Source organism: Lagenorhynchus albirostris, chromosome 4 (assembly GCF_949774975.1).
Source record: "Lagenorhynchus albirostris chromosome 4, mLagAlb1.1, whole genome shotgun sequence".
In the NCBI taxonomy this organism is placed as follows: domain Eukaryota; kingdom Metazoa; phylum Chordata; class Mammalia; order Artiodactyla; family Delphinidae; genus Lagenorhynchus; species Lagenorhynchus albirostris.
Window position 1 is genome coordinate 64,818,117 of NC_083098.1, and position 26,226 is coordinate 64,844,342.

General features: G+C 34.4%; 1 protein-coding gene across 5 annotated transcripts in view; it reads left to right on the forward strand.

Moving 5' to 3' along the window:
• Positions 1-26,226, forward strand: part of EPHA5 (EPH receptor A5) — a 325,977-nt gene that overhangs the window by 60,821 nt on the left and 238,930 nt on the right. The window lies entirely within an intron of this gene.

Genomic DNA, 26,226 nt, shown 5'->3' on the forward strand with positions numbered 1-26,226 from the left:
ATCTGCAGGGGTTGTCTGCTTCAGTTGGATCATGTATATGTATTTCTTCCAGTGATTATGAGCAAACGACCTTTTACTTTGCTAATTTATGGAGATTATTTCTCTTCAAGTTTGATTTCTTTCTTCTCAGAATCTTAAAACTTCTGGCAATGATGAAAGATTTAATGTAATATTTTATTGGATATACATAATTATCAGAATGTCTTACTTGCAGTGTAATATTTCATATTCATTTTGCTTTCAGAAGTTTTATTTTTGGACAGCTCAGATCAAGGGATTATTTCTTTGTATATAACTTTCTTTGTATGATTAGTGTCTGCTACTTTATTGCTACTTTATCTCCATGAAGAAAAAATAGTACTCTTTACTCGTTATATGAAATTCAAATGTAAACCTTCGATGAGACTTGTTTTGGCATGCTTTTAACTGCCTTTTAAAATTTCTTCAGATATAAGTTCAGCCACATGAACTTCATTGGAAAATATGTGTAAGGTGACAGGACTTAGTTTACTGTGTTGTTTACATATAATGGCTATTACATGCTTGCTTTGAAGAATTTCCAGGTCAATTTTAAATGCCTAATAAGTAGAACCCAAGCAAATAACTGTTTGGAGATAGAGCCAATACAGAAAGGTCATTTCAAAGCAATTTGCACTTGGAAATTTTTTTGTTTTAATTTTTCTTTTAAATTGAAACTTGATCATGCATGCCTCCCTCTTCATCTGAAAATACCCTCATTTTGCCCACAGTGTGGTGAGTTGCCCTTTTAAACTTGGATCTTTATCAATAGCTTATTGGAACAGGGTAGTACTTTATGCAAAGTGAAGAACAGCTTATGGAGAAGAAAACACGTTTTCCTTAAAAGAGGAAAAATCCATCCTTATGAACCTGAACTTGTTTTCACCATGATGTGTACATGCCAAATAGGTAATGAGAGTTAATGTGTATTAACTGAGGAGAAAACCAAATGCTAAGAAGTCCCCTAATCCCACTGGTAGCTTCAGGTGCATTTTTTTTTTCTAAATCCAGTATATAATGTGGATCAAACTTGCTCAAGTTTGTTCAGGCCTGACTGTAGATTGACCGTAGATCCAGGGAAACAAAACTAGGAAATTTCCTGTAAATCATACTGACTTTGCTTAATTATTTCTCTCTAGAAACACATTGCACCATATTTAAGCTTCCTTTTTCAGCATCACCTCATATTTGTATACCATCTACAATCAAGTGCATGATTATTTCTCCACGTAATCTACAACTCTCTATTCCTTTATATGTATATGTAAAGTTTTATTAAATCAAAATTATGTTTCAGATATGCTTTTAAGTTTGTCAAGGAAATGAATCAGATTTTATTTAGGTTTGGATTTAAAGGAAAGTTCTAACTAACATTACCTTAACTTTTCTTTTGAGCAGCCTTCTTGGTATAAGGTGAAGCTATATGTAATTGTAGAATCAGAAGTGGGAGTTAAATATAATCCATTGAATACACTGTACTCTTTTCCCTAAAATATTTACAATATGAATCTTATTATTTCTAATAATTTGTTTACTATTATTATAAAGCAGCATGCTTGATTTGGTTATTTGTTTATATCCTTTTAGCGAATGATAATGTGGTAGCTTTAGTTCAAACACAGTGACTTTTGTCTTCGTCCATATCCACACAGAGTATAAAGGACCTCTGCATTTAGAGGATAATTTTTGATTGTTGCTGGGCTTAAAATATTCTGCAGGTGCTTATCATGAAAACATCTTGGGGAAGTAGTGTTCTGACAGGATGTTTTTTAGTGCATGCATTTACTGCAACTTCCTATTCTCGTACTCTTACTAATTGAGGAGTAGAGACCTGAGAGAAAGAGGGATGAACCAGAGAGGTTCGTTGGAGGAAACGTCAATAAATGTGTTTATTAACCTACTCTGGTAGGAGGAACAAAGGCTGTGGGTCATGAAGGCTGTAGACACAGCACCAGAAGTTGTTCTACACAGTGCAGTCTATATGAATAGTGCCTCTTGGTGTTTTCCCATGTACAAATGATATGTGGCTGCTCTAGGAGGAATTTCAAATGTTTATTCTATAAATAACGTATCTTATTGAATGAATAAATAAATGTTGAAGGTTTGTTTTGGAGAATTAAGGCATCACAGATAGTCCCACATAAATAAATATATGCATTTAAACCTATATATTATATGTACATGCAAATGTAAATGTATGTATGTGTGTAAGTGTGCGTATCATATACAATTCCTCCATAACTCTAACTCATATGGTTTTAATGTACTGTCCCCAAACCTTTAAGTAGGGACGTTGATGTTTTGGAGCTATCCTTGATAGGCCAGAAATCTAGGAATCATTCTTGACATCTCCTTCTTACCTACCTCCCACTTTCAATCCATCCCAAAGTATTTATAGATACTACCACACAATTATCTCATAAAATCACCCACTTCTCTCTGTTTCCTTTTTCCTCCAATCTATAAGCATATCTTGTTGGAACTTTATTTTTAAATATAATGAATGACTTTTTATGTAGTTTTGGTTTTTGAGCCATGTGAGTGTATCATCTCTACAAAAATGCAAATCTGGTAGTTGCACACACCCATCCTCCTCAGTCCCTGCCTAGTCCCAACACACTTACTTTAGACTCTTCAATGGTTTCCTTTAAAATAAAGTTTTTAAAGTAGCCTAAGATCCTGCATGACTTTGCGCCTGTTAGCTCTCTAGACACATCTTAAACTATGCACTAGCCACACTGGCTCGCTTTTAGTTTCTCAAAGGCTCACTTTCATTACTTGTTCTTCTATGATTCTGTTCCCTTCCCCTGAAAAATTCTTTTACCTCCCTTATGCCTGATCAACTCATACTAATCCTTCAGATCTGTGCTCCAACACTCCTTGTTCAAGGAAGCTGGCCCTGATCCTTGAAGACTAGGTCATCCCCCTCTGTTATTTACTCACATATTTTCCTTCATAAAACCATTTAGAGTTATGATTTTGCACATATTTGTTAACTTATTATTTGATTAATGACTCACTCCCCACCCCCATTAGACTACATACTCCTTGATTACAGCAGTGGTGTATGTAATCTTAAGAAGTGAGAAGGAAATCAAAAGGCAAGAGGTAAGGAAAATGAATTCAAAAGAGGAAATAGGATGAGCAAAGTCATAAAAGAATACTATGTTTTAAAATTATTTATTTTAAATAAATAATTGTGTTTATCTTACCTTTGTACTTATCTTTAGAAAACATCCTTGGTCATAAAAATTGACAAATATGTCTTTTAAATTAATCTTTACTTAGTCCTAAGATTCTCAAGCCAAATTTTCAAGTTTCAGGTATTAAATCATATATGATTGGCATATGATATATTAACTATCATAGAGGTCGTCTTAGTGATTTTTGTAGACCTCAAAACATCACATGCTGAAAAGTGTTTATAATATAGCCTTATTACATATTTACATTTAATAACTCAGTTTCTTTTATAATCAAAATATGTTGGGATTTAATTAAGGCTGTAATAAGAAGGTGAAGTTTGAGTAAACCTGTTGTAATGATTGTCATATGTTAAGATTTACTGAATCTGTACTAGGAAGTGACCAGGTAGTTGCTGTTGGATCATGTTCATGTGACCTGACATGCATGCAGGGCATGATAGACTTGACCGAGAGGCTTTTAGCAACTAAACCTTAAGGAATCAGAATGCTAGGCAGCTTATTAACATATGGCGGCTTCAACCCAGAAGACAACCAAGAAGTGATTCAGGAGTCCCTGTCCATTTAGCAGTTCATATTTAACTTCCTTTAGGAGAACTTGACTACCTTTTCCATAATAATCTGATTTTAACAAGGTAAGCAAGTACTCTGGTTTCTATTGTATTACGTTAAAACGTAGAGTGAATTCATTTTTCTAAAGCTTACTTATATGCCTGAATTTTCTATAATAAGCTGCCTTAAGTATACAAATTTATTTCCTTGAAATGTTCTTTATTTTCAGGAACTAATAATGTATTAAATCCATTTATTCAAGTATGTTTCCATATTTGTTATTTATTATTATTTCTGATGAAATTCACACTATTTTTTTCCCTTAAGAGTCAAATGAAATTTTTTTGAGTACAAAATTGTTAGCAGAAACCCATTTTGGAAGTTTCTGCTTTTTATTGAAGTGAATGTGTTTGACAGAAGTAATTGAGTTCACATGAATCAAATGTTGCCTGCTGAGTTCTCTTGTGATTATGTTGCCGACTTACTCAGATGCAAGGCAAGACCACTAATCTTCATCAGTTGCTAGCGGAATGAAGTAGTAATTTGAAATTACCCCTAGATAATTATAGTTTCACTTATATCAAATGGAGGAAAGAGATTTAGATTGTGGGTCACTGCCAAAACCAGTCAGTGAAGAAGGTATATGGTGCATGCTCAATTACAGGGTAAGGGGGGGTGTCACATGCCAAGGGCTGCGAAGAAAAAGCACATTAATTGTCCAACTGGGAGATGATTGCACGGCAAGGAAATGTAGTGAAAATACTGAGCTCAAGAAAGAGCCTTGATTCAGAAACAGTACAGATACTGCAGGGAGTAGTATGTCGATCATTCAAACTTCTGGTGCATATTTATGTTTGAAACAAAATTGGCTGGAAATTTAGGGTATTAGGTGTTCGTATGATTATGCATTGGAGAGCCTAGTTATTTTTAATTAGACACATTACCAAAAAACTTCAAAGGGGTTGAACTTTTGGTCCTATTTGGTATGCTATTTTATGCAACAGAAGGAAACTAATTTTAATTTAAAAATTTTAACAAAAGATGGCAATTATGAAAGTAGAGTGTCAATGGTGTGTGAGTATATGTGTGTGTGTGTGACCTGCTGCTGTGAACCACCACTAAGACAATCAAGTAGTTAAGTCATTTCATCTATTTGCAGGTATTACACACGAGAGTAATAAAATAGATTTTTCTTTTCTTTTTAACTCCTCCCTTGAATAATTTTAGATTAGTTCTATTAAAATGTTAGAGCATACTCTGCATATTTTTGTTTTTGCTTTTCTTTTTTTTTCTAAATCAGAGTTTTTCAACACTGATACTATTGATATTTGGGCCAGATAACTAGTTGTTTGGGGGGAGGGGTGGTCCTGTTCACCGTAGGATATTTAGCAGCTTCCTTGGCCTCTAATACTCCACTCCTGATTTTCATAGTCAAAAATGACTCCATATATTACCAATGACCCCTGGAGGCAAAAATCTCTCTTAGCTGAGAACCACTGATTGAAATATACTCCATCTGCCTACGTGAGCAGATGTGCTGCTAAAGCTAAATATGTTTATAGACTGGTTACCTTTACAAAAGTGAACATTTTTCTGCAGAACGAAAGACGTGTACATTTCTTAAAATGCATATTCATTTTTTTTTGCGGTACGCGGGCCTCTCACTGCTGTGGCCTCTCCCGTCGCGGAGCACAGGCCCCGGACGCACAGGCCCAGCGGCCACACAGGCCCAGCGGCCACAGCCCACGGGCCCAGCTGCTCCGCGGGACGCGGGATCCTCCCGGACCGGGGCACGAACCCGTGTCCCCTGCATCGGCAGGCGGACTCCCAACCACTGCGCCACCAGGGAAGCCGTGCGTATTCATTTTGAAATGTGACTAATTTAACTTGGATAAAGTGATATAGTACATCAGTAAATATGCTGCTGATGAGACGCAACATACCCTAGTGTTTTAAGCATGCAGATTCTGAGCCAGAATGCCTGGATTCAAATCCTACCTCTGCCATTTATCAGCTCTGTATCCCTGGCCAAGTTGTTGAATCTCTTTATTCCTTGTTTTCCTCGTCTCTAACTACCTCATAGCAATTCTAGGAGATATTATATGAAAATTATTTAGAATAATGCCTAGAAAACAGTACTTATTCAATAAACGTTAGCTATGTCTTAGATATTTTATTAAAAATAAAATTATATACAGGAATATGTGACTGTCCATTGGAAAATACAGGGTAGCTTCAGCTTAGAAAATTCCCTAATTTGTTTAAACTAGAGAGTATATTCTTGAGTAGAATCATTTATCAAAGGATAATCCTACATTTTTATTTATTGGGTGATCAAAACTATGTAAATATATTGGAACCTACTTTATAAAGGAGATTTGCTCTCTCCTTAGATATCATCACTCATTCTTTAAATTATTGATCGCTCATCCTTTACGTTATTGTACTAGGCACTGTAGTCTATCTATACAATTCCGGTATCCTAGTAATGCAGACAGATAGCTCACAAACATACATATGCACTCACATCTACAGTTACGGTTTATGAGCATTGTTACTGGCAGTGTGAGTGTACAAAAAAATGGGTAGTAAGAAAATGTTTCTCCGAAAAGGTGATGTTTAACACAGATGTGAAAAAAGAAGCCACATGAAGACTATGGGAAACAGCTTAAGAAGCAGATGGAAGCTTTCAGTGCAGAGATCTATCATAGTATATTAATCAATTTTGTATATATCTCTTTTCCCTCTAAAATTATATTAAAATGTATTTGCATATTAAAATCTGAGAAATAAAAGAGCTGCTACTCCCTGAAATTACCTGCTAAAAGAGGCTATTCATATACATATTATACTGTCTTAAGGATAGAGAATTCCTAATAATACCTAGGGTCAAATACATACATATCAAATATGAAACAACTCAGTTTATTTATGAGTAGTATTGGTGTGGTGGATGGCAGCTTGTAAGTTATTATACCAGTTGAAAGAATGAAAGCCTTTTCTTTTTTAAGAACTTAATGTTTCATTGGTCCAGTGAATCTTCTGGATATGGGCACAGTAAAAAAAAAAAAAAAAAAGAGAGAGAGAGAGATTTGGCAATAAAGGAAGAGAAATAGAAGAAGCAGAAGCAAACACTCCATAATCCCTCCTAGACAAGCTTTTGATCTTGATTTTGCACTCCTACTTTCTCACTCATAAAAGGAGGTACATTAGGCAAAGTCGTGAGTCTCCCTTTCCTATGCCATGTTTAGAATAAATGTAACAAATAAATACTATGCCTCATATTTACAGTAATAGTAATAGCTACTTTGTACATTTTACTTTGGGTCAGTCTCTAGAATGTCTTATTATGATGGTGGCACATTCTGTATTGTTACCGTGCAAAGGAATTTTAGCATTTCTGATCTTGAGCTCCATTATGATCACATGGATGGAGAATTAGTGATTATATTTATGTTCAAGTGTCTCATATTTTACAAAACATCTCCTGATAAAAAACATTTATTAAAAGAATATGCATTGGATATGCTTTTATTATAACAAATTAATACAGAAATATATAAATTAACAAAGAAATATAGAAATAAATTAATATAGAAAAATAATTCTCTGAAAAAAAGTTTAATGATAAAGATAAAAGCTATTATATATCATCATATATCTGAATTGATATATTCAGAAGTGATTTAAAATCCATGATACTTAAATGTACTGGGAAACCACAACGTACTCCTTCTGTTTTATTGTTTGCTTTTTTTTGTTATTCAGGTAGCAGCAGAAGGATTTTTACAAAGTCTGATAACATAAATCAGTATAGCTCTCATGGGAAAAGTTGTGTGTACAGGAAAATTTAATTTTGAAAATTCACTGAGTGTGATTCAGCAAACATCTCAGTGTCTGTTCTCAGATTCTTAAGAGCAAAAAGTTAAAAAAAAGAATGCAAATGATATGAAACAAAGTAGCCACCAATGGCATAAAATCATTAAGTAGACTTAAAACCTCAAAATCGACCTGAGATCACCACCAGATTTTGTACGCAGTAAAGAGAGCTGTGGGCTTTAAGGTGATGCAGGTCTCCATTCAAATCTCATTTTTCCTTTTGGTAGCTGTGTGACTGTGGACAAACAAAATCAGATTGAGCCCAACTTTCCTCATATGTGAAATGTTAAATAATACAACATGCACCTCCAGAGATAGCCTGTAAAGGCATATAAAGTATGCCTACTTCAGGAGCGGGGCATGGACTAGCCACTTCAGCGTGACCTGAGAACTTTTGAACTACAGAATCTTAAGCCCCATCATAGAAAAACTGAATCTGAATCTACATTTTAGCTAGATCCCTTGGTGTTTTTTATGTGCATCTATGTTTGAGAAGCACTAATATAAAGGACTCTTGGAGTGAATCCTCCTTTTTTCTTTATTTTAAAGATTAGGGAACAGAAATACAGATAAATTTTAGGGCCATGTAACTACATAAGGGCAAGAAATGTATTTATCTTAATCCTTTTGAATAAATATCAAAATATTGCACTCTCCATGTTGTTTCATGACTATTACGCATTAATTATATATTTATCTTTCCCTCCAGATGTTTCTTGTTTTGATATAGATGGTAATTATATAACTTTTGATTGTATTAGGCCTAATGAAATTCTTTCCTTTTTTATTTCTGCTAATTGCTTCTTGACTTTGGAATCTCATATTTACTATCAATTCATTCTACTATTATCATAAGTAAACAATATTGGCAAATTAGGGGAAAAATCAAACCACAACAAGGTAGAGAAAAAAGTACAAATGGCAGCCATGTCCTAATCACTCCAATTTATGAATTACATTTTTGGAGTGCTTGTCTTTTTTTATTGGCTTGTAGGAGTTCTTCACATGATTTAAGCTTTCCTCCTACTGATGAAGTATTATTGGGACCAGTTTTTATCTAATTCTTCTCTTCTCAACATTTTTATAGTGCAACACAGTAATTTTAATAATTTAAAACCATATTGTTGCTGGACACACCTATGAGAGATTCTGATTCCATTGTGTGGTGCTGGCCAGAGCGTCAGTATTTTTTTTAAAGCTCCCTAGGTGACTGTAGCGTGTAGTCCAGATTAAGGAGTTTTATGATAGTTAGGATTAAGGTTTGGTGGCTTTTAGTGTCTTATGGAAATTTATACCCCAAAACCTCATCCAGGGAAGGCCACAAATTTTGATTCTTGAAGACTGATTTCTTCCCTCCATGAAGAGGTCCCACCTCCCACAAGACTCTTTGGCACTCCTTGTATACATGGGCAGTGTTTTACCCAGTGCCTTCTATTTTATTTTTTTTTTGTATTCCAATAAAACTTTATTTACATAAACAGGTGACAGGCAGGATTTGGCCCATAGGTTGTAGTCTGCCAACCTTCTGCTTTATACCCAAATACAAAGAAACTGTATAAACAACACAAAAATGATAAGCATATTAATATTTTGTCTTATTCTAACTCTACAAATGCTCCTCTCCTCGTCCTCCTATTAACCAGTGCCTTCTTGAGGGTGCAGCCAGTTTTTCAAGGTTTCAGACTCTCTGAAGGGCTCCCCACTTGCCACAAGGCTATGGCTTTTTCTCCTGGACTCTGGGACATTAAAATCCAAGTCTTCCCGTTTCCCACACCCATTCTCAGCCCTCCTGTCCTGCAGAGAAGCAGGATAGGATCAGCTCTAAAAGGCAGCACTCCATGCTTTGGTTCCCTCTTTTTTTCTGCCCCCTGTGGGTTTCCATCCCCATATTTATAAAATGTATTGCCATCTTAAAATTTCCCTGCATTAAAACAAAACAGTAAAATGAGCCCTGTTAAATGACAAAACTAAAACAATTTAGTAACAAGTTTGATATCCTTTATTCAAAATAATCCATGGACTGGGGAAGTACAGTGCCTCACCAGCAGTGGGACACCCTTCCCAGGGGATTTTGGGCAAGAGTGAGGTTTTTAGAGCTTTAGAAGAGGCAATGCGGAACCAAGGAATGATTGGCTAGGAGGTCCGGATTTACTTACAAGGCTAGCAGGTCCTACTTTCTAGGGTAAGGTGGGCTAACTAAAGCTGAGTTGGAGGATACTGATTGGTGTATGTTAGGTTTCTCTTAAGTGCAGGCTGATTTAAGTTTAGATTTGTGACATGTGCTGGGCCACTGGGGTGACCTCAATTTTGTGGGTCCCAGTATATGAATTAACTTTATCAGCCCCAAGCTTTGTTCTATTTAATTTAATTTCTAGGTACTTGTACCTGGAGCGTTTCCAGGTTTTCTTAGACCTTCATGTTGTTGGAACCAGAAGACTTGGGTGAACTAGTAAATGCTAAACTTAAGTCTATAGTTCCCTAAGTATACAATGCCCAAATATAAAACTTTTAATTTTGAAAAATTATTGCTGACCTGCAGGAAGCTAAAATTAGTGAAGGATATATACATCCCTGTCTGAAACACTCTCCACCCACCAAATGTAAAATTCATTGGTATTCATTTTATCAGAAATAAAAAGTAGTTCATTTTTTGAAAAGTACATTTCATTTATGTTTTAGTCAACATGTTTTATTTTACTAAAGAGTTAATAGCTGAAAAAATTAAACTGAAACATTTGTCAAGTAACTTTTTAAAATGAGAATTGACATTTTAACATTGACATGAATAGAGAAAAAGTTATCTTTTACTTTTCTTCTTCTGCAAGTAGCATTAGAATTAAAATGATTTACAGACCATAGAGAAAAAAATTCCTGCATTTCCTTAAATTCTTTCCACATTCTTTTATCAAAATCTCTCAAACTTCTTCAAAAAAATAATATTAAAAAAAATTAATTTAGGGAAAAGGACATCCTGGCTTTGAGAAAGAAGTATAAAAGGAACATTTATGAAACTTGGAAACACAAACTAGTAGTCATACTGTTTTGTCTAAAACAATTTTAGCATAAAGGATACTAAATGATACCACAAAATTTAATTTCATGTTATTAGCCAACTTGGTGTAATTATAATAAATAATTTCATCCTGAATAAAAGAAAACTAAAGACAGGAGTTTAGAGGTGCTATGTTAATGCTCTTTATTGAAATAAGAATAATCATATTTTTTCATAGTACTAAAAATGGAGATATGATACAGATGGAAATCTTGATGTATTTCATAAGCTCTCTGTTACAACAAAATAACTAAAACAAAATTATCCTTTTCTGCAGAAAAAAGAGAACTTTAATTTGGGGGGGTGGGAATAACATATTTAAATATTAGCACAGCCTGTGGCTTGACTTTAGCTAATCAGGATTTAACATATTAGTTGCAAATATTATGATCGTCAGTAAGCTGATAAATTGGGGTCCAAATGTTGGAAGTAGGGAGAAGATTAACCTGCCCAGTATCACACAGCCACCACGTTTTAGACTTGGCATTAGAATCATATATTTAACTTCAGATTCTCCATTCTACTGTTGTACTTTGAACAGTATATAAACACACTTAATCACAAATTGATTTGTAGTTTGTAATCACATATAGCATCCATGATAATCCTGAATAAAAAGCACTGATTCTTCTTAGGACCATATTTCTATTATAATTAATATGTCAAGTGTTTTCTGCTCGACATGTTTAGATTTATGTAGTACACCTCCTGTACGGATAAGCCTTGAAAAATCTGCTTAACCACTTTGGAGGGTTGCACAGAAAGCTAACTATCCAAGCAACTAATAAGAACTTAGCTTAATTTGAAGGTATCGATCTATTTAATTGATTTTTTTATATATCCAGTTTATACTACTCACAGGAAAAAAGGTTAAGTATGCTGTTTGCCTAAACAGTATAATTTATTGCCTTTAAATTTAGTTTGTACATTAGTCCAGAAGGACATGCCAATTATTATAAAGCAGGAAGGCATGGAGCCACTAGCTCCGCATAGTTTTTTCTAGAAAGCGTATTATTAATTAGCTGTAAAAATAAAACTATGAATTCTAAGCTATTCATGATCTCATAACTGGTTATCATTACATGAAAAGGCTCTTGTATCCTTTATTATTTCTGGTCATAGATGTGGATCACATCTTATCTTCTATACTTTGTTGTTTAAACACTGTGTCTGCATTTATGGCTGACCAGTAGGGTTCGTCCTTAAGAACTCAAGTAATTTGTTGATATGCTTTGATCTTTTCTGAGCTTGAAGATATCCTGCTCATTTGAGTGCTGTTAAGGTATAGTTTAAATAAAAAAAAAAAGAGAGACACAGTTTGGGGGAAGTAACAATTAGAGAAAATGATAATTTGACTGATGGATAACTCCATTTCTTTGATGGAATTGTTAGCAGGAATCAGACTTAGAGAATGAGCACTCCAAAGTTCCTGCTGTGTGATTGTGCAGGAGATTAATAATACACTACTCCATATGCATAAGAGCTTTTCCTCTGATGAATTCAAAGCGCTTGGAAAGGATTCTATTAGGACATTTCTTAAATAAAGAATGGAACTATCAAAATTTTATTTTCCATTTTATGGATTGGAAAGTAAGGTGATGTGATTTCCCTAAAGCTTCCCAGTATTCTCCTATGCTTCCCTTTACCACACTAACTCTAGTTTTGCACCTCACAATCAGAGAGCCACATAATCACTGGCTCCTGTGAATGATGTCCCCGTATTCACCTAGTCCCAGTATTTTCCAACGCTAAAAGCTTCTTTTTTTAGAACTACACTGACCTGTATTATTTATTTATTTAAAACTTTCTTTAGAAGGTTTTGTGTGTCGCCTGTTTTTGCTTTCTTGGTTCAAGCATGATTTAATATGTCAACACTGGTTTGCTTAACTGGGTTTGATTGTCTTCCATACTTGACTCAGACGAGGCAGTCTCCTTTCAAGCATGTTGCTGCCCAGATAAATGAAATGTCACAACAGTGAGGACTCCTTGTTTTGTGACAGCAGTAACTTTTTTGGACACAGTCAGTGGTTGGAGAGAGGGGCTGGTGAGGGCATTTACACAGTAACAATAGAGCTGACTTAAGTTAGGCTTTCCTCTTCAGGCCCACACAAACAAACAGCAACAGATAATGCACTTAAACTTGGAGGAACTTTGCTCTTCATTCAGGTGAAAATGAAGTTAAATCCAAAATAGGAACTTTTGTTCCACTGTGGACAAGAGGGAAACATCTGTTAGTAGTTGCCTCAAAATAATACTCAAGTATAGCACTTTATTTTTACAGTTTGATTTCTTCCATGTTTTATTGGCAGGCACTGAGATGTTATTGATCTCAGTACATAACGTTAGAAACTAATCCATAGGAAAAAAGTTTTTCCACTGTCTCTCACAGTAAAAGTATTGTTTATGATTTTGAAACCTGGGTTAGATTTTAAAGACTGGAGGCTCATGAAGCTTAGTACTTGGCCTAGAGCAAATCCTCAGTACATGCTAGTTACTTTAAAAGTTGAAAGCAGTTTCAGTGAAAAATAACCCTAGGCAAAGTACTGGAGGTTTGCTTGTTTGTTTGTATCTGCTTTTTGAACTAATGTTTGCTTGTGTTGCTTTCACCACCCTGGGATGGCGACCTATCCTCCTAGGACATGTGGAACCCTGGGAGGGGAGAGCATTCTGTCCAGTCCAGTCTGCACCGGGTCATCTCCTCAGGTCACGGCCTATAAAGACTGAGGAGGTTTCTGAGTGTAAGTGGGAAAATTTTAATTTCAATTTAAGAGGGAAATTAACTGGGCCAACCAGGCATGTTGCAAGGAATTGAATGTATATTACAGGAATGGAGAGTCCATTTGTAACAAACTTTGATTAGGGACTGAAGGAAGAAGAAATTAATCATTGAGGAGGCACAGAGTTAGTTAGGCAAAAAAAATCTGAGTTTTAGAAAAATCTGATGAAAGTGAAAGTCTTAACCAAGGGCAACCTCCATCATCAAGGGGAAGACTGGCCAGAGTGTTCCTCTGATCAGATCTTAGAACTTACATTGTTTTCATCTGAAGTTAGAAGAGAATGGAATGAAAGCTGAGGGGAAAAAATTCTTGTTCCTTGAAAATACAAAAGCTGGCCAAAGGGAATAGTTTGACTTTCAAGTCAGTGTAAAAAGCAATAATATACTAGAAATAATAGAGATTCCAAGAAATAAGGCCAATAAATGATAAATGACAAAAACTGGCAATTAATGACAATTCCAAATGGCAGAATTGTCAGGGTATCTTATATGGGATGGTGAGGCAAGAAGAAGGGTTGACACATGTGCAAAGACCTGCTGTGTGCCGGTACTATTAAATGTTTTATTGACATTCTCTCTTTTAAGCTTGACAGTGTCCTGTGAGCCATAGTTTCAGGGGGAACTGAAGCTCAGAGAGGTTAATTTTAACTAAAACTATAAAGTGGCAAACTGACATTTTAACCTAGGTGTGTTTGTTTCATATCTATGTTTTCCCACTGTATTATATGTTCTCCATTAAAATGCACTTGAGCTCCACTTAATTTTGTCACCTGACTCAAATCCCTTGTGGGCTAATCTAACATCTATGTGAGCAGAGCTACAGTGTATATCAGAGGCAGAGGCACCCTGGAGGGACCTAGGAGTCACCAGAGTCGCCTAGAGATTATTGTCCCCATATTCAGACCTCAAACTGAGGATGTGGAAAGGAAATTTAAGGTAGAAGGATTATGTAGTGACAGGGGAATGGAACAAATAAAGCAAAGCAAGACTGTGTGAGCAAAGCAAAGTGTGAGTGAGAGGAAATTGCAAGAACATGAAGCTCTTACCCAGGTCAATAGAGACCCTATAATCAGGAACCAAACTAGAATTGATTACCTGTTTTCTATGTGAATATTCAAAGTGGGGGAAGAAAAAACCTTTGGAATAAACTCAATATACGTGTTGTGCGAGAGAGAGAGAGAGAGAGAGAGAGAGAGAGAGAGAGAGAGAGAGAGAGAGAGAGAGAGAAAGAGAGAGATTGGGTTGTAGGTTAAGAACTCTCAATCCATTTCTGACTTTTTTGCTTTTTGCATTCTTATGCACATAAATTACTTTGCCTTATTTGTCTGCTCCCATAAGTAGTACAGGAAACCTTTTTCTTTTTCATGTTTTAGCTTTTGGAGTATTGAAGTGTGATTTTATTCAAGTTTTGTTGCTTTTGTTTCTTTTGGGGGTGGGGTAGGGAAGCAAAAAAAAAGAAAAAAGAAACTGTACTGTACAATGTGAGTGAGAAGATTTTTGTAAAGATTCTAGCTTGGGAAAAGCCTCTGCACCTCATGGACCTGGTGTGGCCTTTGAATTTTCATGTCCACAATAAAGAAACTAAATGATTCTTCACCTCCCCACCAATTCTGATATTATGGCTTTCAGGTACAAGGTGTCTTACTGGAGACTTCCATTTTGAAGTATTTTCATGTCATTCTTAATCGTGGGAAGTTGAAAAGAAGTGGAATACAAAACAAAAGAAATACAATATAAAAATTAAAAAATGAGCAAACAGATCTTCATAAATAAAATAGTACAATAAAATAATTGTTACTTCTCTGTTGAGTCATCTAAATTAAACAGTCAGCCTGATAATAAAGGCAAATATCCTTATGTTCTAATAGGTAAAACAGAACTGTTCTAGGAAAAAAATAGTACATATTCCTGCATTTTTAGACCCAGCTATGTGTGAGGTATATAGAAACAATGTAACTCTGACAGATATACTGTTGTTTCTATTTTATAAGTGAGGAAATTGGAGCTGAAATAGATTAAGTATGATTTCCAAGAACTCTGAGTTAGCTTCTAATACAGTTTTTTTTTACTTCAATGTATATAAACTTTGAGAGAAAAACATACTGACTATTCTACATTCCCAGAAGGCACCACGTTTTATTTTTTAATTTAAAAAATCGATAAACTCAATTGTTAGAGTTTATGGGGGAGAAATGTACAGCCAAAGGACAAGCATGGAGACGATCGTAGCATTGATGTAAAGAAAAATAATAACTGCTACTTGTTTTAAAAAAATCAAATTCAAAGAACAATATATGATAATAATTATAGGAAAAGGTACAAAAAGAACTAATTCTGTTAGATATATATGTAGTCAGTAGCGCTGAAAGAATCATGACAAATCAAGATTGTATAATTATTATATAACTTAAATATTTGACTTTTATTAGGAAAAAAGTTATTAAATTGGGTGCAATTATATGAAATTGCTAGTACATGACCACTTTGGAAATACAAAAGATGGCAGTTTCATATGATCTAAAGCAATATATGTGCAATCAAATACTGTTAATATACAGTGATACTTCTTCATTGTTTATGTCAGGAAAATAACCCAGGAATTGAGGAAAATATGGCTGCAAACTCAAATTCCCTAAGGATACTCTTTCTCTCTCTGTCGCCCTCTCCATCATTACTCCTTCTCTCTCTTCTCTCCTTCTTTCTTTTTTTTTCTCTTTATTTGGGAGACACTATTTCCATCATTTCAAAGATGATAATTTTCAGAGTTTTCAATGTATTTCAAGTGAAAAAAAGTAATACTGGAAGGATTTTTTTCAGTTTTGGTATGATAAATATTACTAGTTTTACATAATAAGACCAAAAAAGGAGGGGGTATAAGTCCCTAGCTTCTATAGAAAAATATATGTTCTTTTTCTTTATTTTGTTCAATTGGTTTCTAGTTAATAATATAGTTTTTAAATGCTTATTAGAGCTTGTTGATTTATAACTGCTAATTACAACAAATGTTTTATATTTTCTATATAGAAAGGTCAGATGCACAACTAAATGTAACTGCAGATTCCAGTAATCCTTACATATCCCTGTTCTTTCCGAAAACATCTTACTTACTTTGGTCCTGGAGACAAAAAGATTTGTCTTTTATTCTGTCATTTCAGCTTCTCTACTAGTAAAGTGAATATATTCTCTTTAAACTTAAGAAAGTACTGATGACTTCAGCTCTTACTGTTCATTAAAATGCACTTGGCATGTATTTTTCCTCACAGAAGTGGTATTTGACCTTGAAAAACTCTGAGGCCCAACTCTCAAACAAGATTTAAAACTAGGTTAGGTTTTTTTTTCTCCAATTCATAGTTATTTTTTTCTAATACAAGCTGCTTCTCTTGTATTACTTTGATTGCTTCTACTTATGATTAATTCTACTTATATCCTTTCCTAATTTCCTTTTTTTCTCCTTCTATTATAAATTTTTCTGTTATAAATTGATTTTCTTCATTTGAATACCTTTATTCTTCGAGAAAACCTGAAGTTAATTCCTTAAGAGAAAGCTATTTTGGCTTTGTTTTTTCTTTTGCCTCTTTCTTCCAAAAGAGGATGTTTGGTTCTGTTAATTTAGAACCAAAGGAAATAGAAGGGTATTATTGTGATATGTAAAGACATAGCCTGACATAAATATTTGTTAAGTGTGTGTAGGAATTTTTCTGTACAATAAATCCATCCTTTTTGTTCTGTTATTAGAGATGGTGATAAGCCTGTTGATGATGATATTAAAATAATAATGATAACATTCCCAACACTTCCATAGCAAGTTCTATGTGGCACACACTCTACTGAACACTGCTTATTTGTTATATAATTTGGTCCTTGTGTACATGCACGTGTGCACGTGTGTGCACACATACACACTATGAATCATGTATGGTTCTTAAGTTTTACAGAAAAACAAGCAGACACAGAGAGTTTACATAACAAGGGTAACAGCCAGTAAGTAGTGGAGTTGGATGAAAGCCCAGGCCATTTGTTTCAGTTTCTGCTTTTAACTTCTATACCACACTGTTAGTGGAGAGACCAGCACACTGTATTTTACAAGCATTGATTTTATCCTCTCTCCAAAATTTTCTTTGATTTTTCCCATCAAGAGATAACCAGTTCAAAAGAGAAAAGATCATATATGTAATCATTATATGGATGCTAAATAAATATTTAAATAGACTTCCTAACAATATACTTTTCTCACAAAAGAGAATAGTTCAAATACAAAGGATTTCCATCAAGAATGACATTTATATATATGCAAACTCTGTCTAAAAATAAACATACACTGTTATGAACTAAGAGAGCAATATTTTCATTCAGAAGTATATTTATATAAAAGGTAGAAAACCTTTTCTACTAGATATTCAGTTTCTGTTCACATTCAGTTTCTTGTTTCCTGCCTACTTTTAAACATGCAATAGAGACAAGACTCGTGTATATATATGCTTTGTCACTTTTGAGCATTTTTTGGAGGGGGGTAGGGAAGCTGTGTCATGCCATCTAAAAATCTAAAAAGATCTTTTCTCTATCATCAAACTTTTGCAAGAGATTTTTTGAAACAGGGATTTGAAATGTTATTATTTTCATTTTTAAATATACCTAAATAATAGCAAATAATATGATTAAAACATTAAAGATTGGCATTTTCGATTGAAAATAATTTATCTCTTCTCAGGTATCACTATGACTGTCCATCCAACAGTGATTTAATCACAAAAAATAAAGTATTATATTTTGAATAAATTCATAGTTTATTTTTGAAGAAAATATTCCCATTACAGATTTTAGTTTTACCTTGTCCATTTAATTCATCTTATAATTGTAAGAGGAAGGGGAAAATTCTTGGTTACACTAATCGAAGGATTAGATATAAATTATAGGCATTTTCTGAGTCCAGTTGACTTGATTATACATTGATATTTTAGCTAAATATTTTGCCAAATTAATATGTATTGTTAATATTCTGTATAATTTACTCTATAAGTAAACAGTGTATGTTTATTTTTACTTAGCACATTTTATTTTTATTTAGCATACTATATATCTTGTACATTATATTATATATACGTTTCATCTACCTTTTCGGAAAATTCATGATATTAAAATATAATTTCATTTTTTATTTTATGCAAAAAATAACAGATATATCTTTCTCATTTTACAAAGTAAAATTTTACATGTTCTGAAGGGTGATAACCACAAACCATAGGGAAAAGTGCTGGACCACATTCAAATTAGCCTTATTGTTCTATATTATCTTACTGGAGTACAAGGTTAATTAGTACCATAGGCGATGTGCATTATTCATCGCTGCAATCAGGCTTTTATTCTGCTGGGCCTTTATTGTCTGCAAATTGTTGTTCTTCTTATAACAAAACCTTGATAAACTATTATCATATGTAATTTCACTGAATTATATTGGTGATACATACATTAGTTTGTGTACTTTATTCTGAAGATGTCATTCCCATCTAAAAAAAAATAGGAAGATTAAAGACTGACGTCCTCTTTTGTAGGAGGACATAAACTTTGAAGACAGGGAACATAAGTTATTGTTGCTTATTGTAGGTTTTTTTTTTCTTTTAATTAATTTTCTCTGTATCTTATAGAGAAAGCTTTAATAATATCATGTTTAGTGGCAATAGTTTTTCATTAAATATTGATCTTTAAAATACATTTTCCTCTTATAATTGTAAAATTAATTAATTCCCTCTGTCTCAGCAGAATATAAACTCCCTGAGACTAGGGACTTTGTATAACAGTAACACGTGGAACAATGACTTTACCTTAAGACATATTTTAAAATGAATTTAATGAACATGTGTGTACATTTGCAAATAAGAATGAGTCTGTTAACCTAACAGTTTAATAGAACTTTTATTGTAGAATTAAAAATAAGGAAAGGGCTTCCCTGGTGGCGCAGTGGTTGAGAGTCCGCCTGCCGATGCAGGGGACATGGGTTCGTGCCCCGGTCCGGGAAGATCCCACATGATGTGGAGCGGCTGGGCCCGTGAGCCATGGCCACTGAGCCTGCACGTCCGGAGCCTGTGCTCCGCAACGGGAGAGGCCACAGTAGTGAGAGGCCCACATACCGCAAAAAAATAAATAAGTAAATAAAAAATAAGGAAAGAACACCTTGTCTCAATTCTAGTTCCTGTATTTCTCCTCCTCTTATATAAAGGAGACAACGATAGAAGGAAGGAAGAGTGGAGGTAGTGGCAAAGATGACATAGGAGTGATGATCTATTATGTAATTCAAAGTTGTAGAATCAACAGAAAGTCATTTAGCACTAGTCTCAATTGTCATTTCCCTTCATTCTACACCACTGCAGACTGAATCTTCAGTAAATATCGGTAAATTATTAAATTTCTCCATTTCTTCATTTTTTCAGAAATCAGATGCTTAAGATTACCCACACACAGCACAGCTGCAAGCCAGTTGCAAGAGATGTTGCAATGCAATTTTAACCTTTCCTCTTTCCCCAGGGACTACACAGGTTACTTTCATAGATATCTCTGTAACCTTCATTTGTCTGGAGACCAGTTATCAGAAAATTTCAACTGAAGCAAGGCACTTCACTTTATTGCTTTTTGATAATTTGTCCATAAACAAATTCTCTTTTTCTCCCCATAGGTAATGCTTAGGAAAATCTTTGAGACTGTTTTCTTTTCTTTTGTTTTCCCAATTGCCAGTCATTTCTGATATTCAAGCAATTATAATTTAGTCTTTGTCCTCCAGAGGAAGAGAAAAATAAGATAAAATGTTTTATGAGTACAGAACACCCAATTTTGCTTATCTAATGCCTAGTTTTCCGTCTAGTTTAGACTCTAAAATTTAAAATGGAAAATTATTCAAGGTGTAGTCAAGAATACCTACTCCCCTGGCTTAGCCTAAGAACAGAATTGTGGCATCCAAAAAATGTTATAAATTGTTTGTCTCACAGAAATTTCTACACATACCTAAGTTACCACATTAACAATGTTAGTTTCAACCTATTAAATTATTCTTTCTTTCAGAATACATCCAGGATTTCTTTTTATATTTCTCTTTCCTAAATAAATTTGGAAATGTTTACTGCAGCTCAGGTCCTGGTTTTTGACATAGAGTCATATACTCACATAATCACACCCACATACACTCCCACATAATCAGACATGAATATTTGCCACCATTTCACCTGAAGTTTGTTACTTAGATGATTTTGTTAGAATTTTAAATGTCTAAGTGTAAAAAATTACAAACAAAACAGTGTTAAAAATTTGAACATTTATGTTATGTCTTCAGCATTTAATACAAAGCCCATTTAGAAACCTTCTGTTAAATTGGTTTGAAATAGGTATTTTGTCAAGAGATTATTTATAACCTATATTTCATTTAAGGAAGTAAAATGCATTGAAGACATTTTCTAACTCAAGACCCTATATAGAATTTTATCCTACTGCGTTAAATAAGCAAGAATTAAAAATGTCCCTATGGCTAATATATTTTAAAACCCATTACCTTTAGTCTCCATAATCTATGTAAACTCATGGAATGAAAGTTTCAGATTAAGTTTCTAAGATCCCAGATTGATGAATGAAGACAATGATAGTTAATGGTGTTTCAAAAACCTGTGACAGAAACAGATAACTGTGAATAGGTCACTTTACTTGCTAGAGCTCAGTTGTTCATTTTTTGAGGTGACAGATTGGCTTAGTATGGTGCTTTTCAGAATGGGTTTCCTGGACATGTTCTTCTGGACCTTAAAGATCTTTATTAGGATGTTTATATTTTATGTTTTAATTACCACAAAAAACTTAAAAAAGTGTCTTCACCCTTTTGGGCTGCTGTAAGAAACAAGCAGAGACTGGGTGGCTTATAAACAACAGACATTTATTTCTCACACTTCTGGAGGCTGGGAAGTCTGGGATGACTATGCTGGCAGATTTGGTGTCTGATGAAAGCCCTCTTCCAGATGTAGACTGCTGATTTCTCCCTGTGTCCTCACATGGTCGAAAGGACTAGGGATCTCTCAGGAGCCTCTTTTTTTTTTTTTTTTTTTTTTTTTTTTTTTTGCGGTATGTGGGCCTCTCACTATTGTGGCCTCTCCCGTTGCGGAGCACAGGCTCCAAACCCACAGACTCAGCGTCCGTGAGGAGCCTCTTTTTTATAAGGCATTAATCCCATTAATGAGGACTCCACCCTTATGATTTAAGCACCTCCCAAAGGCCCCACCTACAAATACTATCATCTTTAAGGGTTAGGATTTCAACAATATGAATTGGGGAGGGAGAACAAGCATTCAGACCATAGCAAAAAGTAATATAATTATGTTTTAAATCTGAGTACTGGGAGAATATGCATTTTCTCTAGGTCTACTTATGCACTTTTTCCAAATAAACCGTTATGCAAATTTAACTTACTTAAATATTAATTATTCAGAGTAAAGGTAAAAGAATGGAGCCAAGTAATTTGTTGCATGACCAAGCAAAATCCAAATGAAAATAATGTTCATTGTATCAATAGAAGTTTCATAGCATTTTATTTTATTATTTTTTAAAATATTTATTTATTTATCTATTTTGGTTGCACCGGCTCTTAGTTGCAGCACACGGGATCTTTAGTTGCAGCATGCGGGATCTTAGTTGTGGCATGCATGCGGGATCTAGTTCCCTGACCAGGGATGGAACCCAGGCCCCCTGCATTGGGAGCGTGGGGTCTTATCCACTGAACCACCAGGGAAGTCCCTCATAGCATTTTAAATATAGAAGAGTTTCAAGAGGATTGAATCAATTTGCACTGAACTTGAAAGTTCCCCATGTAATGACAGAGAGTGTAGTCAAACATAGTATTTTACTTGCAGATAAAATATCATAATCTGTGACATTAATAGTATTGTTGGGCTTCCCTGGTGGCGCAGTGGTTGGGAGTCCGCCTGCCGATGCAGGGGACACGGGTTTGTGCCCCGGTCCGGGAGGACCCCACATGCCGCGGAGAGGCTGGGCCCGTGAGCCATGGCCGCTGGGCCTGCGCGTCCGGAGCCTGTGCTCCGCAACGGGAGAGGCCATGACAGTGGGAGGCCCGGGTACCACAAAAAAAAAAAAAAAAAAAAAAATAGTATTGTTAATTTGGATTTTATTGGTTCTGTAGTTTTGTTTGCATTGACTTTGTAAAATTATTTGATTGTATAAGTATAGCAACTATAAGCTAATAATTTTAATTTTAGCTTTGTATTTGTATATATAAAGTAGTAATAGAAAATTTTTTTAATTAAATACTGAGAGATTGAGTTTTTGGGAGCATTACTCAGGTTTTAGAACTCTGCTAAAATGGGCTGCTCTTCTTGAAAATGCAATCATTGGATTATTTTCAGGCTTAGAACTTTAGCTTATACACATTTATCATCAACTATATACTCTTTAGTTTTTTTTTTCAAATATTAATGGAGTGGATTAAATTTTTAAATGAATGAAGGAATCTTCTAATCTTTGTTGTAGAAGCAAGTGTTTGCACTTGCACTAAGTTACTTGCTCTTCAAATGAGAATCACTGAAAAATTATTTTTAGTACTTTGAGGTGTGTATGTGTCTTCATTGACAGGCTAACTCAATAATAGTAAGTCCTATTCTTGTTGGTTTGAAATTACTATGCTCAGAAAAATCAAAATTTATCATTTCAGTTTTCTTAATTGACACATGTTGGTTGGAAATCAACTCGAGAAAATGGAAATGGTCAAATTTGAATCACACTGACTGGAACTATTAGGCACTGGAATGTTTGACCCAACAGAGCTGAAGACTCTTTTAAGCAAATATGGGGAAAACAAATGCAATGAGTAATAAGAGGAATTATATTCTTAATTTTATAATTAGGAAATATTTTGAAAATATTATGAGCCATCAGTAACATATAGTAAAACATTCTAAATGTAGTTACACTCATTTGTTCCAATATTCATGTGTCTCACATTGAAACTTTACTTACGCTACACTGCCACAACCCTGAAGTGGCTGTGTGAAATGGCTCTGTATATCCATCCTTCACCCCATTACCTACAGCTCTACATACAAATACTTCCCTTCTGTCTTTTAGTTATTCAGTCAATACCTGGGAAGAAAAACACTGACAACATAACTAAGGAGATGAAACAGTAGAAATTCCACATTCTCATGCTAAACTGGTTATTTAGTTATTTTGTAGTTAAAGAAAAAGGAATTCCCATAAGAATTTTTTAATGATCTTTGAAAAAAATTTTTTTGAAAGTACCATACCTGATACCTGCCAGCTATAAAAGTATGCTGTATATAGCAATTTCTATCTTAGGTTAATATTTCAAAACACCAAATAAAGTAATTGCTTCCCATATTCAGCTGCATTTTCTAGTTTAAGGTCTAATTGAAGATCAAGTTAGTATAGTATTTGATTATTTCCAAAAATATACTCACTGCTTTTAATAGTAAGCTTTAGCATTTCAAACAAATACGGAATTCTCTATATAAGAAGGCTATAATTATAGGCTCAGGAATAATGCTAGAATGAGTAAAAGCCAGCATTAAGGGCACTTTGTGTATTTCTTCTCTCATATTTTCTTTAGTTTGTTGCCAAATTATTGCCTAAGTCTTGATACTAATATTGTCTGTGTATTTGTTGGTAAACCTCAAAGACCTGTTTTTCTAATGTATCCTTTTTTTCCTCTTTTATAAAAAAATTCAAACAACATACACACTTTTCATTGCAAACAGTAAAATATTTACCTAAATAAAACTTTAATTTACATACATGCTTTATATAGTGGAAGCCTTTACAAGTTTACACTACATTAATTGCTGTCAACATTCTGCCCTGGACATATATTAATGGCTCAGATCATGCAGAGCATATGCGGGTGGGGCAGACATCTGACCTGTATGTCTGTCTCCCTCTGCTTACTGGGACTGTCCAGGTCCGCTATTACCTGGTTCCTTAAAGGTGAACTGCCAGTGTCCCTGGCTCCTGCCCCTGAGGATGGCAGTGAGAGGCTGAGCACTGAGTCCCTGGCTTACCTGTGCCTTTCCAGTCTCCTCCTCCAGCAGCGGTGTCTTTTACTGACCCTTCCATGGGAGAAAGGGAGGAGGAAAAAACCACTGCTGTCATTTTTCTGAGTGTAAATGTTTGGAAGTAACAAGTATGCTTGTTATATGAGGTATGTATATATTGCAAAAACCAGCTGGGGGTTGGGGTAGAATATGTTAGGAAGAGTTTTATAGGAGAAACTCATAGATAATCCCAAATGATTTACACATTTGGGATGGGTGTGGAGATTAGACATAGAGTTAGAGAGTTAGAAATTAGATATACATATAGGTATATTGATATATAGTGATATCTCAAGAAGTAACCCATTTTTGTATATTAAACTTATTTATAATTTGCATGTATTTAATTATTCAATGAATATTAATTGAGGGCAGTTAAGTACTAGATGTTCTACTACAAGGGACACAATGTGAACAAAGAACAAAAGTTTCCTAAATTTGTGGAGATTGTTTCTAGTATATTTGGTAACATACCAGTCTGGTGTGAGAGAAATGTGATGGAATTTTGTAAACATACACTTCAGTTTTGATGCTAAGTACGTATTTTCCCTTTAAACTTTTTTCTTTAAAAAAGAAATTGTCGTTGGACTTCTACTGATATTTTAGAGTCTAGGTAGTTAGTTGTATTTCTTCATGTATAATGTAATCTTTTTGTCTAAAACGAAGCCTACTTTGTAAATAATCTAGTCTATTTCAAATTAAAATATAAATAATAGTATTATGCAGAATTTGCTTAAAACTTTCAAGCAGAGGAATAATAAACAAATTAGGCTTAAATTATAATAACGTAAATTAACTGACTGTGGAAAGATTTTCCTGCCCTAATCTCTAAACACCACATCAATCCCTTAGTAGCCTCAAGATACATAGTAACTTACTTCATGTGCTACTGTCACATACACATGATATAGCAGACTTTTTTAATATCATAAAAATGATGTAACTGTCACTGACTTATAAAAGGCTTTGAAATGAACTGCCTAATTATCTCATGAATGAACATAGCTGAAAGTATTAAAGAAGGTACCCTCCAAATACTGAGGTCCAATAGATAAAATGGTTTTAAAAACAGGAATTCTCATAAATTTTGAAAAACAATATATATTCAATTAATAAAAAATTTACTCTTAAGTAAATAGATTAAAATTATTATTTTTCAAATTAATTAATTAATTTTTTATTTTTGGCAGCATTGGGTCTTCATTGCTGCGCGCAGGCTTCTCTCTAGTTGTGGTGAGTGAGGGCTACTCTTCATTGCGGTGTGAGGGCTTCTCATTGTGGTGGCTTCTCTTGTTGCACAGCAAGGGCTCTAGGCATGTGGGCTTCAGTAGTTGTGGCATGTGGGCTCAATAGTTGTGGCACACAGGCTTAGTTGTTCCGTGGCATGTGGAATCTTCCCAGACCAGGGCTCAAACCTGTGTCCCCTTCATTGGCAGGAGGACTCTTAACCACTGCGCCACTAGGCAAGTCCCTAAAATTATAATGATAGCAAATTAAACGTAAGTCTGTGTTCAGCCAATAAAATAATAATAATTAAAAATAAACCTTACCTTCAGATATGATTTTTAGCAAATGTTTCTTTGATTGGAAATAAAATGCACATTCAAACATTCTATTAGAAACAGTGTTAGAAAGATTTACATGTGTTCAAGAAAAATA